We start from the raw sequence: 16,776 nt of genomic DNA on the forward strand, positions 1-16,776 counted from the left end.
TCAGTGTGTACAGGTGTAGTGTGTGGGGGTCAGTGTGTAGAGGTGTAGGGGCTGTGTAGAGGTGTGTAGAGGTGTGGCTGTGTAGAGGTGAGTAATGTGTGGAGGTGTGGGGGTCAGTGTGTACAGGTGTAGTGTGTGGGGGCTAAAGAGGTAGGGGTGGAGGTGTAGTGGGGGTCAGAGGTGTAGGGGGTAGAGGTGTAGTGTGGGGCTGGGAGGTGTGTGTGGGGCCAGGTAGAGGTGTAGTGTGTGTGGGGCTGGGAGGTGGGGTCAGTGTGTAGAGGTGTAGTGTGGGGGTTGTGTAGAGGTGGTAAAATAGTGTAGAGGTGTAGTGGGGGCTGTGTAGAGGTGTGTGGGGGCTGTGTAGAGGTAGGTGGGGCTGTGTAGAGGTGTAGAGGTAGTGTGTGTGTGCTATGTGTAGTGTGGGGTGTGTACAGGTGTGGGGGTTGGGTGTACAGGTGTAGGGGTACAGGTGTAGTGGGTCAGTGTGTGTAGAGGTGTAGAGTGTGGGGGTCAGTGTGTAGAGGTGTAGTGTGTGGGTCAAAGAAGGCTAGTTCTTCTGTTTGATTATGAGTGTATATGTACGTATGATCTTTTCAATTCTGATCTATCTATCTTATCTATCTATCTATCTATCTATCTATCTATTCTGATTGAACAAAGATAAATATATAAAGAAATCTATTTATTCAGTAAAAGTCAGACAGACATTCATTCAATAACATTTAAGTCATGCCAAGCTCGCACTGGCGGATGGACAGTGCAGGTATACAAACAATGGTTGAACAATAAGTCAATTTAACCATGGAGAATTCACCCTGGAGAGAGAGAGAGAGAGAGAGAGAGAGAGAGAGAGAGAGAGAGAGAGAGAGAGAGAGAGAGAGAGAGAGAGAGAGAGAGAGAGAGAGAGGATAAACAAGTCCCTGGAAACTGTTCGCTTCCTCACGAATATCAACTAAGTGTAAAACAGCTGCCAGCAAGACTAACACACACACACACACACACACACACACACACACACACACACACACACACACGGGCGACAAAAAACCCTCACTAAGAAACACAAAAGAAGAAAATTAAACACTGAAAAAACCCGGACATAAAAGCACAAGTGACGCCAAACACGACGTTAAAAGCAGCAAAAGATTTTATTCCCCCCAAAAAGTGTGGCAGCAATCAGGTACAGAACCCAGGCAGCGTTTTCGACACGTTCTCCCCCCCACAGGCGATCACAACGCCAGAGAAAGCGTTCACCATCGTCCATCAACTCCACCAAGGTATCGTGCGTGTGATAATTTCCTCGCTACTTACGATTGTCTTAAGGTTAAACTTCAGCGTATTTTTATTTTATATGGCGTGGACAGGGGTGGGGGAGGTGTGGGGATTAATAGACATGCCTCTGAGGAATGTTTAATGAGGATGAAATGTTTGAGAATGTGAGTCAAGAGTTGGAGCCAGACCTCAAACTCGGGACAAATTTAGCGCGACCAGGAGGTATACGAGAACATTTCACTCCCAGAAGGTAATTCTGCTGGTGTTGCTTAAGCAAACAAAGCCCCCTCCTCTCCTCCTCCCCCCCCCTCATCCACCTCACCCCTTCCATTCCCCTTCACCCCTTCCAGTCCCCTTCACTCTAAATCCAAGCTACCCCTCCATAACCTCTACCCCCTGCTACCCTCCATAACTCCTTACCCCTGCTACCCTTCCTCACCCACCCCCCTAATTCCATGACTCCACACCCCTCCCATTGCCCCCTCCTCCCACACACTCACCAGCGACTGATTTTGTATAGTCGCTAGAGACCGTTTGCTCACCCGCGTCAACTTGTTAAAGCTTTAAAGGAGAAATGTCAGGGGTACCAACACCACCGACTTACACCCCTGGGTTTGTATGTATGTATGTATGTATGTATGTATGTATGAATGTATGTATGTATGTATGTATGTATGTATGTATGTATGTATGTATGTATGTATGTATGTATGTATGTATGTATGTATGTATGTATGTATGTTATATTTTGTGTAAACTATAAAATTTTCAACTTGTCCAAAAAAAAAGACTTGTTTTTGTTTCTCCTTCCTGATTGAATAAAAGGTTTAGGTTAGGTCTGGTTTAGGTCTGGTTTAGGTTAGGCTAGGTTAGGCTAGGTCTGGTTTAGGTCTGGTTAGGTCTGGTTTAGGTCTGGTTTAGGTCTGGTTTAGGTTAGGTTAGGTCTGGTTTAGGTCTGGTTTAGGTTAGGTTAGGTTAGGTTAGGTCTGGTTTAGGTCTGGTTAGGGTCTGGCTTAGGTCTGGTTTAGGTCTGGGTTTAGGCCTGGCTTAGGGAGAAGTAGGGTCTGCTTAGGTCTGTTTTAGGTTAGGCTAGGTCTGGTTTAGGTCTGGTTAGGTCTGGTTTAGGTCTGGTTTAGGTCTGGTTTAGGTTAGGTTAGGTCTGGTTTAGGTCTGGTTTAGGTTAGGTTAGGTTAGGTTAGGTCTGGTTTAGGTCTGGTTAGGTTAGGTTAGGTTAGGTCTGTATGTATGTCGTCACTTACGTCTTTACTTACAATACGAAATAAAAACTCACGAACCTTTTTAAAACTACACCAATTTTTTTTAAACCTTTGACTTCACTGTTCTGGTTTTTTTAAGCTTTTGTTGTTCTTTTAAACCTTTCCTTCTCTAGTCAACGGCTCGTAAGAACATGACCCCATATTAAACCTCTACCTTCTGACGATAATTGTATTTAACTCTAATAAATCAATTGTATATATGCTGTTGTATTACTTAACCCGATACAGTATAGTGTATTACTTGATGTGGGTTGGGTTGGGTTGGGTTGGGTTGGGTTGGGTTGGGTTAGGTTGGGTTGGGTTAGGTTGGGTTAGGTTAGGTTGGGTTAAGCAAGGAAGACTAACAAGTAATAAAGGTAAATTTCATCAAGTATTAAATTCTTCACTACTGGAGTAAATGAGTTTTCTCACCTGACACACAAAGCTTATGTGGCTATTTTAACACACCTGTCCCTCCCTCCCTCTTCCTGTGTGTAATTTCTCCTCCCACCCTCTGTATAACTCTCCTCCTTCCTCCCTCCCTCCCTCCCTCCTCTATAACGCCAGTGCTGCCAGACACTCAACACAACTCAGGGTCACAACAGCCAGAATCGTGGGATTACTAAGACACATTATCAGAGACCTTGTGTTGTGTTGTGTTGTGTTGGGTTGTGTTGTGTAATGTAGTCTAGTGTTGTGTTGTGTTGTGTTGTGTAATGTAGTCTAGTGTTGTGTTGTGTTGTGTTGGGTTGGGTTGGGTTGGGTGTAGTGTAGTGTAGGGTGTAGTGCAGTGTTGTGTTGTGTAGTGTTGTGTGTAGTGTTGTGTAATGTAGTCTAGTGTTCTGTTGTGTTGTGTGTTGTGTTGTGTTGTGTTGGGTGTAGTGAAGTGTACATAAAGGGGATCCAGTCTACCCGAGCCACAAGGTATAGACAGTTACACCATAACAGCCCTGGGCGTCTTCTGCATACAAAGAGCTGAGTTAAGGCTTAGACGTAACATCATCTTCGCTATCTTGCCTGAGACAGTAATCCGTAACCCCTGTCACCTCCTTCCGTCACCTCTGTCTATCACCCGTAAACAGGGAAAGTGTCACATACTCACTGGAAGGTGTAGGAAGGTCAGGGAAAACAAAATCGCTACCTTTGCTAGATGGACTGTGGTTCTTCATACCGTTGATGTATACAGGCCAGCATCAGAGACACTTCAGTACAGCTGTTTCCTCGCCAATACAGATGTTTCCACGCCAATACAGATGTTTCCACGCCAATACAGATGTCTCAACGCCAATACAGATGTCTCCACGCCAATACAGCTGTCTCCACGCCAACACAACTGTCTCCACCAATAACATCTCCTGGTCAGCTGTTCTTCATCGAATCTATTAACACTGAGACGACCACCTCACCCCCTTAGGCCTTCAACTCTCATGGCCGAGTTCCTGTGTTTACTGATGGTTAAAGAAAACGAGATAAAACGTGAAGGAGCGAGGTCCTCCACGAAGCTTCAGTCACAGGTCCTCCACGAAGCTTCAGTCACAGGTCCCCCACGAAGCTTCAGTCACAGGTCCTCCACGAAGCTTCAGTCACAGGTCCTCCACGAAGCTTCAGTCACAGGTCCCCCACGAAGCTTCAGTCACAGGTCCTCCACGAAGCTTCAGTCACAGGTCCCCCACGAAGCTTCAGTCACAGGTCCCCCACGAAGCTTCAGTCACAGGTCCTCCACGAAGCTTCAGTCACAGGTCCTCCACGCTTCAGTCACAGGTCCTCCACGAAGCTTCTTCAGCCACAGGTCCTCCACGAAGCTTCAGTCACAGAGTCCTCCACGAAGCTTCTAAATACAGGTCCTCCATTTAGCTTCAGTCAAGGTCCCACAGCTGTCCACCGCCTCAATGACAATGGATACCCAAAGTACTGGCGGAACGCAATAGCCTCCTTTACCTAATGGCCATCCTCGTCCTACACACTGTATGGTGCGCAGCGAACAGCGACAGCCCCAGCAAAAGAGTGGCACCCAGCAACGCCCCCAGCAACAGAGTGGCACCCAGCGACGCCCCCAGCAACAGAGTGGCACCCAGCAACGCCCCCAGCAACAGAGTGGCACCCAGCGACAGCCCCCAGCAACAGAGTGGCACTCAGCAACAGCCCCAGGAAGGTGACCCCCAGCAGCATCAGCCTCCCTTAGCTATAGCAGCACCCAGGCAGCACCGGACTCACTGAACCACTAGTAACTAGTTAACCTCACACAGTTGATGCTCGTTAGGAGGTGCTCACACTGTCTGAGCTTTGGACGTCAATTTGGAGATCTATTGAACCAAAACAAAGACAGGGAGAGAAAAGTAGGAGCAAGAAATCAGAACGTTTATAACACAACAATATAGACACCAGACTGAGCTCCTCAATAGCTTATCGACGTTCTTCTTTCATAGGGATGACACCAGCAACACACCAGACACCACGACACCACGACTACACTCACTATGGTATAACACAACTTTGTCAATGTTCACCGCCCAGCCAGATTTCGACGCAGCGATACAAATATTCCTGAAACGACAGTATGTAGTTTTTTGTATTTACTCCTGAATCAAGTAACTGTTAGATTAGGTTAAGTCACGTCCAGGAACAACCTCTTACCAGGCTGTTAGAACAAGTAAACTAACAGCCCCAGGAAGAACGAGACCACTGCTACACGACGCTGTAATATTTATGTTCTGTGAGCCACGTCGGGTGACCCCTTGATTATAACCCACTGTCCTGGCTGTCGTGTCCAGTCCCACTTATGCCTTCTGGACGGAGTAGAGGAGAGAGCTAAGAGTCACATCACAGGACTAGGGACTGGTTACCTGCAGTAGACCCTCACAGACACGACACTTACAGTATGAGTCTTCCACATACCTGTCTCTACCACGAGGGCAGCTGGCCGTGAGATACAGTACCAGCGACCTAGAGAAAATTGTAGTAGTTTACCCTTAAAATGTAAACACAGAAAATGTTACCATATTCTCACTCCCGTTTTCTATGTAAAGCTTTAATGACTTACTGAAGCTTCGTTCCTTTATTTATTTTTCTATATATTTATTTATTTATTTATTTTGTTAGTTAATTAGTTACCATTTCACCCGTTGCTGGTAAGTTGAAGAGACCCGTAGAGTAAAAAACAACGCCAACACGAGCGATAATCAGTGCCTGGCGTTCCCTTGTACCTCATTATGGAAAAACTATATAAGATGAAAGTAAACTAATTAAATTCAAGAGGACAGAGGAGGAAAATTAACCCGGGTGTAGTGTCTCACAGTTCAAGATCAGATGGACGAAGATTTATTGAGGTGAAACTAAAGGATATTGATTTACCAAGATAGAGAAGGCTTTAGGTGACTGCGTGAGACATTGATCCACACACACACACACACACACACACACACACACACACACACACACACACACACACACACACACACACACACACATATTGAGAGGCGAGAGTGAAAATAGCGTCTGTGATGATGACTTTCGAGTTAATAAAGAGTAAAGTGTAAGAGCTATGAAGATTCCGTTTTGGAGTGTATGATAAACTCACCTGATTCTAATATGAGTCTAAGCGCCCAAAATGACGAATACAAATACAGTCACAACTAATACAAAAACAGGAAAATACAAGAACGTTACAGTTTCCATCTATGTAAATTACAGCCACGAACCAACTCAAGACAGAATTACTTTACATACTGTTTTGTTAAGAGATATAATAGAAGAAATTATACCACGGGGAATTAAGTCTTGTATATAAACGTGGTGACCTTCGAGAGACGATTAGATAAACACAAACTGATAAGAGGGATGTTATTTACCAACACAACACTGTATGTATGTATGTATGTATGTGTATGTATGTATGTATGTATGTGTGTATGTATGTATGTATGTGTGTGTATGTATGTATGTGTGTATGTATGTATGTATGTATGTATGTGTGTGAGTGTGTGTATGTATGTATGTGTGTATGTATGTATGTATGTATGCGAGGATGACGTTACACATCTTCCCTCCTGGCCTTAGGGAGAGTGAGATGGAAGACTAATCCATTTACCTTCGTGGTCTCCTTCCCCCCGTCCTCCTCCTTCCCACTCCTCTCCTCCATTCCTCTTCCTCCTCTCCCTTCCTCATCTACTTACCCCGTCTCCTTTTCTCCCCCATCGCGTTTTCCCTCTCTCTCGTTTTTCTCTCCTCCTCTTCCTCTTCCCCTCGTTCTCTCTTCCTCCTGTCCCTCTCCTCTCCTTTGATGTCACCACGTCCCTAACTCTCATCCCTCACCTGCCGAGGTAGGGGGTGGGGTTCCCTTACCACAGGACCTCTCTCCCCCTTCTCCCCCTACCACAACACCTCCCAGCAATCCCCCTTCGCCAGGGTGGGGGAAACATGGCGAGCAATATCAAGGGCACTTTGAAGCCATGAGGCCATTTGCACTTATTAGGAGATATTCTAAGGTCAATAGTAATTACCTTTTTACTATATTAAATCACCTGAGTACAATACCCCAGGACCATCTGGATACGCCCTTGACTTCCTCCTCTGCACCACACCACCACCGCACCACACCTCCACCGCACCACACCTCCGCCGCACCACACCTCCACACCACCACCACACCTCCACCGCACCTCCACCACACCTCCACACCACCACCACACCGTCATGAAGAGAGAATATAAAATGTGACAGGTAGCCCCGGAAAACACTGTAAGTGGTGGGATATTGCCAATTTCCACCAGTCAGTGGAGTAGTGGCAACCTGCCTGGGTGTTACAGAGAATTGGCGGTAAAAAAAAAAAGGCCGCCCTAAAACGTAAAAAGAAAGAAAGAAAAGAAATATGAAGAAAGCAGAAACATTAATAAAAAGATAGACAGACAGACGAAAGACCAGATGAAGAATGGTGGGCAGACAGACAGATAGATAATAAATAATATTTTGACAGGTGGTGAAAGGAGCAGAAATATTATTAAACCTTCAAATATAATAATTGACAGGTTAATTAGATTACTTGGGCGTTACCTGTACACCTACAATATGCATCACCTGAAGATTAGTTTTATCAGATTATTTCACCTGATGATTGAACACCCTTATGTGGGGGAGGAGAGGGGATTGTACTGGGTTCTTGAGACGCAGAATTCATAGGATAATATTTTAACCCTTTGAGGACGATGATTTAACCCGCTAGGTCTAAAAAGGTAAAGCAGAAGGAAAGAAAGAATAAAGAAAGAAAGAAAGAAAGAAAGAAAGAAAGACCCCAATATAAACCAGATTTTTTACCTTAACACATAAAATAAAACAGACTGTAGGAAGCAAAAGGTGTTTAATCAAGATCCTAAAACCAGATTAAAATGCATGTCCAAATCCTCTTCCCGTGAATGATAGTTTCCAATCCTGTATCCATTAAAACAATATCGCATCACCTACCCAAAGTGTACCTATAAAGTTTGGGGTCAATCCCTCTTACATGGTATTAGGATTTAACTCTATATGCGTAGAGTTAAATTCTAATTGTAAGGGATTGAAGAGAGACAGACCGGTGATGCTCTTTTGTTTGATGATGTAAAGGGTTTGGATTATGTTGTTATTAAGTAAAATACATGATGGTGGTACATACATACATACATACATACATACATACATACATACATACTTACATTAACCTAACCAAACTAAACTCAACCTAATCTAACCCCACAGGTAGCGTTAGTATATTTAATCATCAGTTTAAATAAACGTGGGGGGGGGCTAATCTTCATGTGATCACCCTCTCCCAAAAAAACGAAATGCTTGAATCAAGTTTGCCAGCAAAAGACTCAATTTCACCGCTCCACGACTGTCTCACATAACAGAGACGATAAAAGAGTCCAATTCTCTTTATATCAACCACAATAACACGAAAAATCTCCTTTAGTTAGCAGCAAAAGGATCTAAGTGTGTATTGTAAAAGACATTTCTCGATTCTCTTTTGTTTTATCATGGCCGCCATCATCCCGCCTTTGTTTATCGTGACATGATATAACTGGGAGATAAATACGTACATGGTCACGGTAGAGCGATTGTATGTGTGTATGTATGTATGTATGTATGTAGCCTTAGGATGAGTTAGTTAGGTCTATACTTAAATTTAATTAAGTTTGAAAAAAAATTAATTATCTTCCTATCGTTATCAATATTTTCATCTATGTTTAATTTATTCTTATTTTTTTCTTTTATTTTACTGTTTAATGTAATATATTTATTCGGTAATGAGGTAAATCTATTTTCCTAAGAGCGTTCGTCATCGCTATCCGTATGAATCCAGATTGACTCTACGAACGACAACAGACAATGGCGGGTGGGCCAGGGTAAGGAGGAGTTGCGCATTGCGTAAGTCTATTATTGCACCGAACATGGCCGCGTTCAGAGATACAAATTTGATACAAACGGCCAACTTTAAAATCTAATTTCACTTTTATTGAGACATGAAACGAGAGTTGGCCACGGTAGCAGCTCCTTGATGGCCAGTTCTTAGTGTCGTTACCATCTGGTTTATGGACGCCTCAATGATGCTTCAATTAGCGCGGGAACGAGACGCCTGTTTCAAATATTTGCCCAATTAACATTTTATTCGCGAAATCAAGAGTTAAATCGTCTATTATTCGTGAAATTAATTGTTATACCATTATATATTATTCGCGAAATTAATAGTTAAATCGTTAGTGTATTCGCTGTATTCGTTAAATTAATCGTTTATGATTAATCAACAACACTAAAATATTTAACAGGAGGAAAAAAAAAACGATAGAAAATCACATCTCGTTGTCAACTGTTTAATTTACATAAATATTAAAAAAAAATAAGTAAAAATAAAATTGTGAATTATAATTTTAGCCTCGTATCCCCTCTCTAAAAATGACGTCATCAGTACACAATGGCCACGTCGCGACAAAGGTAACAGCGGTAGTATCCAGCCTCGTCCCGTCCCATCGCTTACTCAATCAACTCACTCAATCAGCAATCAATTTATCCCGCGGAAAATCAAATCAGTGACTATTATTGCACACAGTAAGGATTGTTATGAAGCCCACTAGAACGGTATTAATTTGTCACTTTTATAGACGCGCACACAAAGAGATTATTTTATCAGCGAATAAATTTAGCAGCAAGAATGGGTTTAGGTAAGGTAGGGGTGGGGTGGGGTGCAACTTGAGGTAGAATTAGGGGTGCAGCCAGATTAGAATGCGGCAGAATTGGGAGTAAATTGGGGTGGGGCAGAGGTGGGGGCAGAGGTGGGGCAGGGGGTGGGGCAGGTGGGGTGGGGTGAGGTGGGGTGGGGTGCGGCAGGGGTGGGGTGGGGCGGGGTGGGGGCAGGAGTGCAGGGCAGGGTGGGGTGCGGCAGGGTGGGGTGGGAACACGGCAGGAATTAGGGGGCCAGGATGGGTTAGTGAATAGGGACACTCATTCTCTAAACCTAAGGGCTACTGGTTCAATTCCAAGGCAGGTACAGGTACAGTTGTAATTACAGGTGTAGTTGTAGGTACAGGTGTAATTACAGGTAGAGGGCGCGGCGTTACGGTACTCTGCCATACAATTAATTATGCGGTTGTATACACATCCTGGGGCCATAATCTCTTGGTTGTGGGTACTCTCTCTCTCTCTCTCTCTCTTACTTTCCACGCTCTTCCTTTTTTATCTCTCTCCCTCTCTCATTTCCTCTCCCTTCTCGTCCGCCCCCTCCCTCTCACCCCCTTCATTCTCCCCCTCTCTCCATTCCCCTTCCCTCTCATCCCCTCTCCTCCACCCAGATCAAATAAGGTCTTGTATACAAACTTTAGATGTGGATAGTCGTAATTTGGTTAGGTTAGGTTAGGTTTGGTTAGGTTAGGTTTGGTTTGGTTAGGTTAGGTTAGGTTAGGTTAGGTTTGGTTAGGTTAGAGTTAGGTTAGGTTAAAACTGGGTTGAGTTAGGTTGGTTTGGTTAGGTTTGGTTAGGTTTGGTTTGGTTTGGTTAGGTTTGGTTAGGTTAGGTTTGGTTAGGTTAGGTTAGGTTTGGTTAGGTTTGGTTAGGTTTGGTTAGGATATTTAATCATCAGGTAAAATAAGTTATAATAATTAAGTTCTTTAGATAATTAAGGAAAAATAAATTGCTTCAACGCAAATTAAATCTGATCTTTTAAATGGGCGTAAAAACCGATATTTATATATATACTTTTTTTCCCCAACACATGTACCCTACACGTATTAATTAAACCTCAGGGATTAAGGAATTGATAATGGAGTAATTAGTATCAGGTAATGACCACTAATAATATCCTCTGGTTTCATACGATATAATTAGTAGTTTTCTATACGATTTAATTACCCATTGTTTACATTTTTGGGGACCATGAGGAAAGTTTCTAGTTTTCGAGATTCATAAAAATTATCAAAGTTTCAAAATACTAAACCAAATTGGTCTTTCAGTCGCCTGATTTACAAGATTTTAATGCTATTCAAAATTTTAATTCGAGTTTGGGTGGTGAAAAAAAAAAGGTGAAATTGGAGCAAGTGACGTTAATTAAGTACACCTGGAATCACTTCACCTGTTTTCACACGTTAATTACTCCATTCCTAACATTTTTTAATACATTTTGTTTTTTATTACATACTTTTAACAGTTAGAGTAGAGATGTTAAATCATTTTATATCAACAGGTTTATTTAGAATTGCAAACACGTAAAGTAGGAAAGGGGGGAGGGGGGGAGGGAGGGAGGGGAGGGGAGGGGAGGGAGGGAGGGGAGGGGAGGGAGGGAAGGAGGGGGCACGGGAGATGAATAAGGTGATACTCAGATTAACCTAACATACCTAACATAACCCAACCTAAACCTAACCTAACCCAACCGTGTCAGCCATAATAGAAGTAGGTCGGAGGAGGGGAGGGGGAGGGGGGGGAGGGAGGCGCCATATATTATTTCCCTACACAAACACAAACCCTTGCTTTATATAGGTTAAAGGAGTTGACGTCTGTTTCAGCTGATTTCCAGTCACCCGTGAGAGAGAGAGAGAGAGAGAGAGAGAGAGAGAGAGAGAGAGAGAGAGAGACCTGGCTTATCTCACCACAAAACTCAAAGTCCATTTCGCCAACAGTTATTTTTCCTCCTATTTTTCCTCTTCCTCCTCTAAGCTCGTGTATGTAATGGACCTTCATCGTGTAAACACTCGGAGAGACAGCTTTTATGTGTACACGTCTCAAAAGAACACACTTACATTTACGTACACAGAAAAATATCTTTTTTATTTGTTGGAGAGAGAGAGAGAGAGAGAGAGAGAGAGAGAGAGAGAGAGAGAGAGAATATTTTGTAATGTGTTTTCTTTACGTTTTTTCCCGTCTCTTGTTTTAGTATTTTTCTCTTTCTCTTCCTAATTCTTCCTTTCTCTATGTTTATACTCTTATCTTTCTCTCTCTCTCTTTCTCTCACATATATTCATACGCTCATAATCTCTCTCTCTTTTTTCTTTTTTCTCTTTCACACACACACACACACTTCCTTTCTTACTTTCTCACTCACACAAAGCCTCTCTCTCTCTCTCTCTCTCTCTCTCTCTCTCTCTCTCTCTCTCTCTCACACACACACACACACATAGAAATCATCAGTTCATCGTCTTGGCTATGACGCGTCGCTGAATTGTTGAGGAAAGCATTTAAGCCAATCTAGCGCCTCATATGTTCCCTGGGAGGAAGAGGAGGAGGAAGAAGAGGAACAAGAGGAGGAGGAGGAAGAGGAGGAGGAGGAGGAGGAGGAAGCTAAAGAAGGGCCCAATATGGCGCTGATATTACACAAAGACTCAAACATATTGTCTCTCTTATTCTTATCATTTTCTTTATTTCATCTTTACTCTCTCCTCTTATCTCTCTTTTCCTTCTTCCTTTATTTCTATCTCTCTCTCTCTCTCATTCTCTCCTTCCTCTATTATCGTCATCTCACCCTATCTCTAATTCTTTCTCTCCTCTCCTCTTCTTTCTCTAATTTTTCTCTTTCTTCTTCTCTTCCTCTTCCCTTTCTTCCTCCCTTTCCTCTTCTCTTCCTCCCTCCCTCCCCCTCACGCCCCTCCTGGCCTTATTCCTACCTTCCCTTTCCTCCCTCCCTCCCTCTCTCATTCTCTCCCTCCCTCCTTCCCCTCATTCTCTCCCTAATTTCCCCTCACGTTCTCCTGGTGTTGCTCGGCGGTCGATTTCCTCCAGACCTAAGAGGGAGGGAGGGAGGTAGGGAGAAGGAGGGAGGGAGTGAGGGGGAGAGAGGGGGAGAGAGGGGGAGGGAGGTGGGGAGGGAGGGAGGGGGGATGGTAGGTAATAAAGGGAGGAAAGGATAGGTGAGGGAAGGGAGGAAGGGGGTAGGTAGGGAGGGAGAGAAAGGGGAGAAGGCGAGGGAAGTGAAAGACGGAGGTGGGAGGAAGGAAAGGCAAAAACTTGATCAACAGACTGACAGAAACAGACAGAAACAGAGTATAAAATGACAGACAAACACAGACAGACAGACAAACACAGACAGACAGACAGAGAGACAGACAGACAGACAGAGTAAGTGGTGGGTGGTGGCGTGGCAAGGTGTCGTCAACGGTAATGCAGATTGACACCGGTTCGAGATCCTTCACCAGGTTGGCTGTGAGTGGCCCTCTCACTTGTGACAGTGAGAGGAGGTCGGTGAATATAGGAAATGTGGAGGAATGTGAAAAGGTGTGTGTGAAAGAGTGTGAGAGTGTGAAAGAGTGAGAGTGTGTGAGAGTGTGAGTGTGTGAAAGAGTGAGAGTGTGAAAGAGTGAGTGTGAAAGAGTGAGAGAGTGTGAAAGAGTGAGAGAGTGTGAAAGAGTGAGAGAGTGTGAAAGAGTGAGAGGTGGGAAAGAGTGAGGTGTGAAAGAGTGGAGAGGTGAAAGAGGAGAGAGTGTGAAAGAGGAGGAGTGTGGAAAGAGTGAGTGTGTGTGAAAGAGTGAGAGGTGTGGAAAGTGAGAGAGGGAAAGATTGAGAGAGTGTGAAAGAGTGAGAGTGTGAAAGAGTGAGAGTGTGTGAAAGAGTGAGAGTGTGAAAGAGTGAGGGTGTGTGAAAGAGTGAGAGAGTGTGAGAGTGTATAGAAGTGTGAGAGAGTGTGAAAGAGTGAGAGTGTGAAAGAGTGAGAGAGTGTATAGAAGTGTGAGAAAGTAAAAGGAGTGTAAGAATGTGAGTGTGAAATAGTAACTATGTGGAAGAGTGTGTGGAAAACTAGTACCAAGTTAGGTTAGGTTACGTAAGATTAAGTTAGGTTAGGTTAGGAAGACTAGTAACCATGATAGGCACTTCAGCAGGGATGTACAGTCGCTTGCAATTATACCTGGTACAGTCACCGGTGCTTTTTGTGAGATGTGGCAACACTGTGTTTGTCTATATCATATTAAAACTCCCGGAATGGCCCCTAAGGAACCTCGCAATAGCAGCCAGACTATGGATGCAATATAAACAAACACAGTGTTGCCACACCTTACAGCACACGAGTCACTGTGCCAGGTATAAGTGCAGGCGATTGTACTAGTTTTCAAACACCTTACCTAACCAATCTGTACCTGTACCGTCGTGAACACACAGACTAAGAGCTGAAGGGTGTACCTGTACCGTTTGTACCGTCATGGACACGTTGACTGACCAGACAGGCGAATTACTTGCACAACTGCATCGCCAGGGGGCCATGGCCATGACGCGATGTCACATACAACCGGGGAGCTGAAGGTGAGAGAGAGGGAGGGAGAGAGAGAGAGAAACAAGGAGGGAGAGAAAGAAAGAGAGAGGTAAGTAGGTAGGTGGGTGGATTCGAAGGAGTGTACCATCAAAGCGAGAGATGAAGTTGTGAATCCCCGAGGCCACAACCACCACCTGCCCGTGCTAGGTAAAGTTGGCACACTGATGAAGAATCTTAAACGGGGAACTCTCTCTCTCTCTTTTCTTTTTTTTACGTTAATATCCTGGAGAAGAGAGAGAGAGAGAGAGAGAGAGAGAGAGAGAGAGAGAGAGAGAGAGAGAGAGAGAGAGAGAGAGAGGAGAGAGAGGGGGGGGGGAGGAGGAGAGAGGAGGGGGAGGAAGAGGGGGAGAGGTGGGGGAGAGGTGGGAGAGAGAGGGGAGAGTAAGAGGAGAAAGAAGAAAGAGAGGAGGAAGAAGAGAGAGAGGAGAGAAAAGTGAGAGAGGGTTAGATGAGGGAGAAGAGAGAGAGGAAAGAGAAGACGAAACTCACAACTAGATAGATCTTCAATACTCATTAATATTTTACTTTATAATCCTCTATAAGTCTAACAGGAATTTGAAAAAGTATTATTTTTTTTTCATTTCTAAGAGTATTATTATTTTTTTTCATTCCTTGTCATCTTAAGTTACAATAATTAAAATTATAAAGAGATTCAGGAAGATGTTTTGTGTTCGAGTCCTCAAGTGCCCGAGTTGAGTGCATGCCTGTCTACAGTTTGTTGAGTGTGTGTCTGTCTGTCGGTCCAGGTAAGAGAGTTTAATGAGGCTCTCGTTACCTGTCAAACATATGCTGGAGGGGAAGTTAACATGGCGGAGTTTATGTTGTATGTATGAGAGAATGAGAGAGAGAGAGAGAGAGAGAGAGAGAGAGAGAGAGAGAGAGAGAGAGAGAGAGAGAGAGAGAGAGAGAGAGAGAGAGGAAACAGATACAGTCAAAAAACAGATAGGCAGTCAAAACGAAATACAGACAGACAAACAGAAAGATAGACAGACAGGAAGATAGAGAGACGTAAAGACAGACAGACAGTTCCCAGAAAGCCTTATAAACCCCTAATGCTAGAGAGACGGAAAAGAAATTATCCTAAAAGACTTAACTTGAAGACTTTTGAAAAGACTGAGAGAAGTATATTGAAAAGTATAAGAGACTGACATCAAAGCTTAAGACAGCTCTGACCTAAGCTTTCCTCCCATCTTTGATACAGCCGATTGAAATGCAAGGAGTTTCCCCCCTCATCCCCCCACCCCCACTATGAGCCGTAAACAAGGGCCGCCTAGGCGTGAATTTGTTTAGGTGTAAACTGTCGCCAACACAACAACCACACCCTGAGTTAACGAGCTGCATGACCCAGTGTTTAGGTGTAGAAGCTGTTGCCAACAACAACCACACCCTAAGTTAACGAGCTGCATGACCCAGTGTCAAGGAATAGTCCGAGAAGACCGGACAACTCGCCAACTGCACTGGCTAACCATTACCCCGGAACACCATCCACAAACCGATTAACATCCAGGTCCCCAATTACTGCTGGGTAGACAGAGGCAAATGGCGTAAAGAAACTTGCCCATAGTTTCACCCTGCCCGGGGATCGAACCCGGGTTCACTCGCTTACGAGGCGAGCATGCTGACCATTACACCACAGGTCGCCGTGAAAACAACATACACACCTTATACCGCAGCCATATTGTAACTACACCTAACCTAACCTAACCAAATTTAACAAGTCTAGTGTTTTTAATGGACTGTAGTCAACAATGGGTAGTTTCAGAAGAGTGATTACGCTAATTGTGGACGAATTAGTGAAATTTATCCGATGGTTTGTGTGTGTGTGTGTGTGTGTGTGTGTGTGTGTGTGTGTGGTAACAGAAGGCCTGACCAGCATTACGTTAGTGAGCAGTAGGCGAGTTGTCGTTCTCCCGCCAGGCACTTCAACGCCAGGCATGTCAACGCCAGGCACGTCAACCCCAGGCGGCACCACACTCCGGGCCACAGGTAATCAACCGTGAACTAATTAAACTTTTAAACACATACACACACTATACAGGTATTCTCCTCTACACACACACACACACACACACACACACACACAGGGATCAAGATATCATACTAAATAATTATTACCATTTTACCCATAATTACTACGATAACTCCAACACAACTCAATAATTCCACAACAATTATTATTCTGGATTATCATAACTTAAAAACCCCAAAAATGGAATAATAAGATTAATTATACCAATACATCGTACCTCTGGCAGCGTCGGGAGCAAAAAATAAATAAATAAAAATATAAAATATAAAACAGAAATAAATAAATTATCTCGGTATATAAAAAATGGTATTTGCTGAGGTGTTAAATACAGCAAAAAACATCAATTAATTGCTGTAGTGGACTGAAAGATGATTTTTACCTATAAATTAAAAAAAAAATCAAATCTATTTCTCAACCATGAATTAATCTATATCATTAAAATAAACAAATGTATGATGAAATAG

The 16,776-nt window shown here is 43.7% G+C and overlaps 1 non-coding gene across 1 annotated transcript; it reads right to left on the reverse strand.

Annotated features, from left to right (window-relative positions):
• Positions 1-15,849: 15,849 nt before the first annotated feature.
• On the reverse strand, positions 15,850-15,923 carry Trnat-cgu. The gene has a single exon. It is a non-coding gene; the product is annotated as a tRNA-Thr (tRNA).
• Between the last annotated feature and the right edge of the window lie 853 nt (positions 15,924-16,776).

The sequence above is a fragment of the Homarus americanus genome, unplaced genomic scaffold, assembly GCF_018991925.1.
Source record: "Homarus americanus isolate GMGI-L3 unplaced genomic scaffold, GMGI_Hamer_2.0 scaffold16889, whole genome shotgun sequence".
Lineage (NCBI taxonomy): Eukaryota > Metazoa > Arthropoda > Malacostraca > Decapoda > Nephropidae > Homarus > Homarus americanus.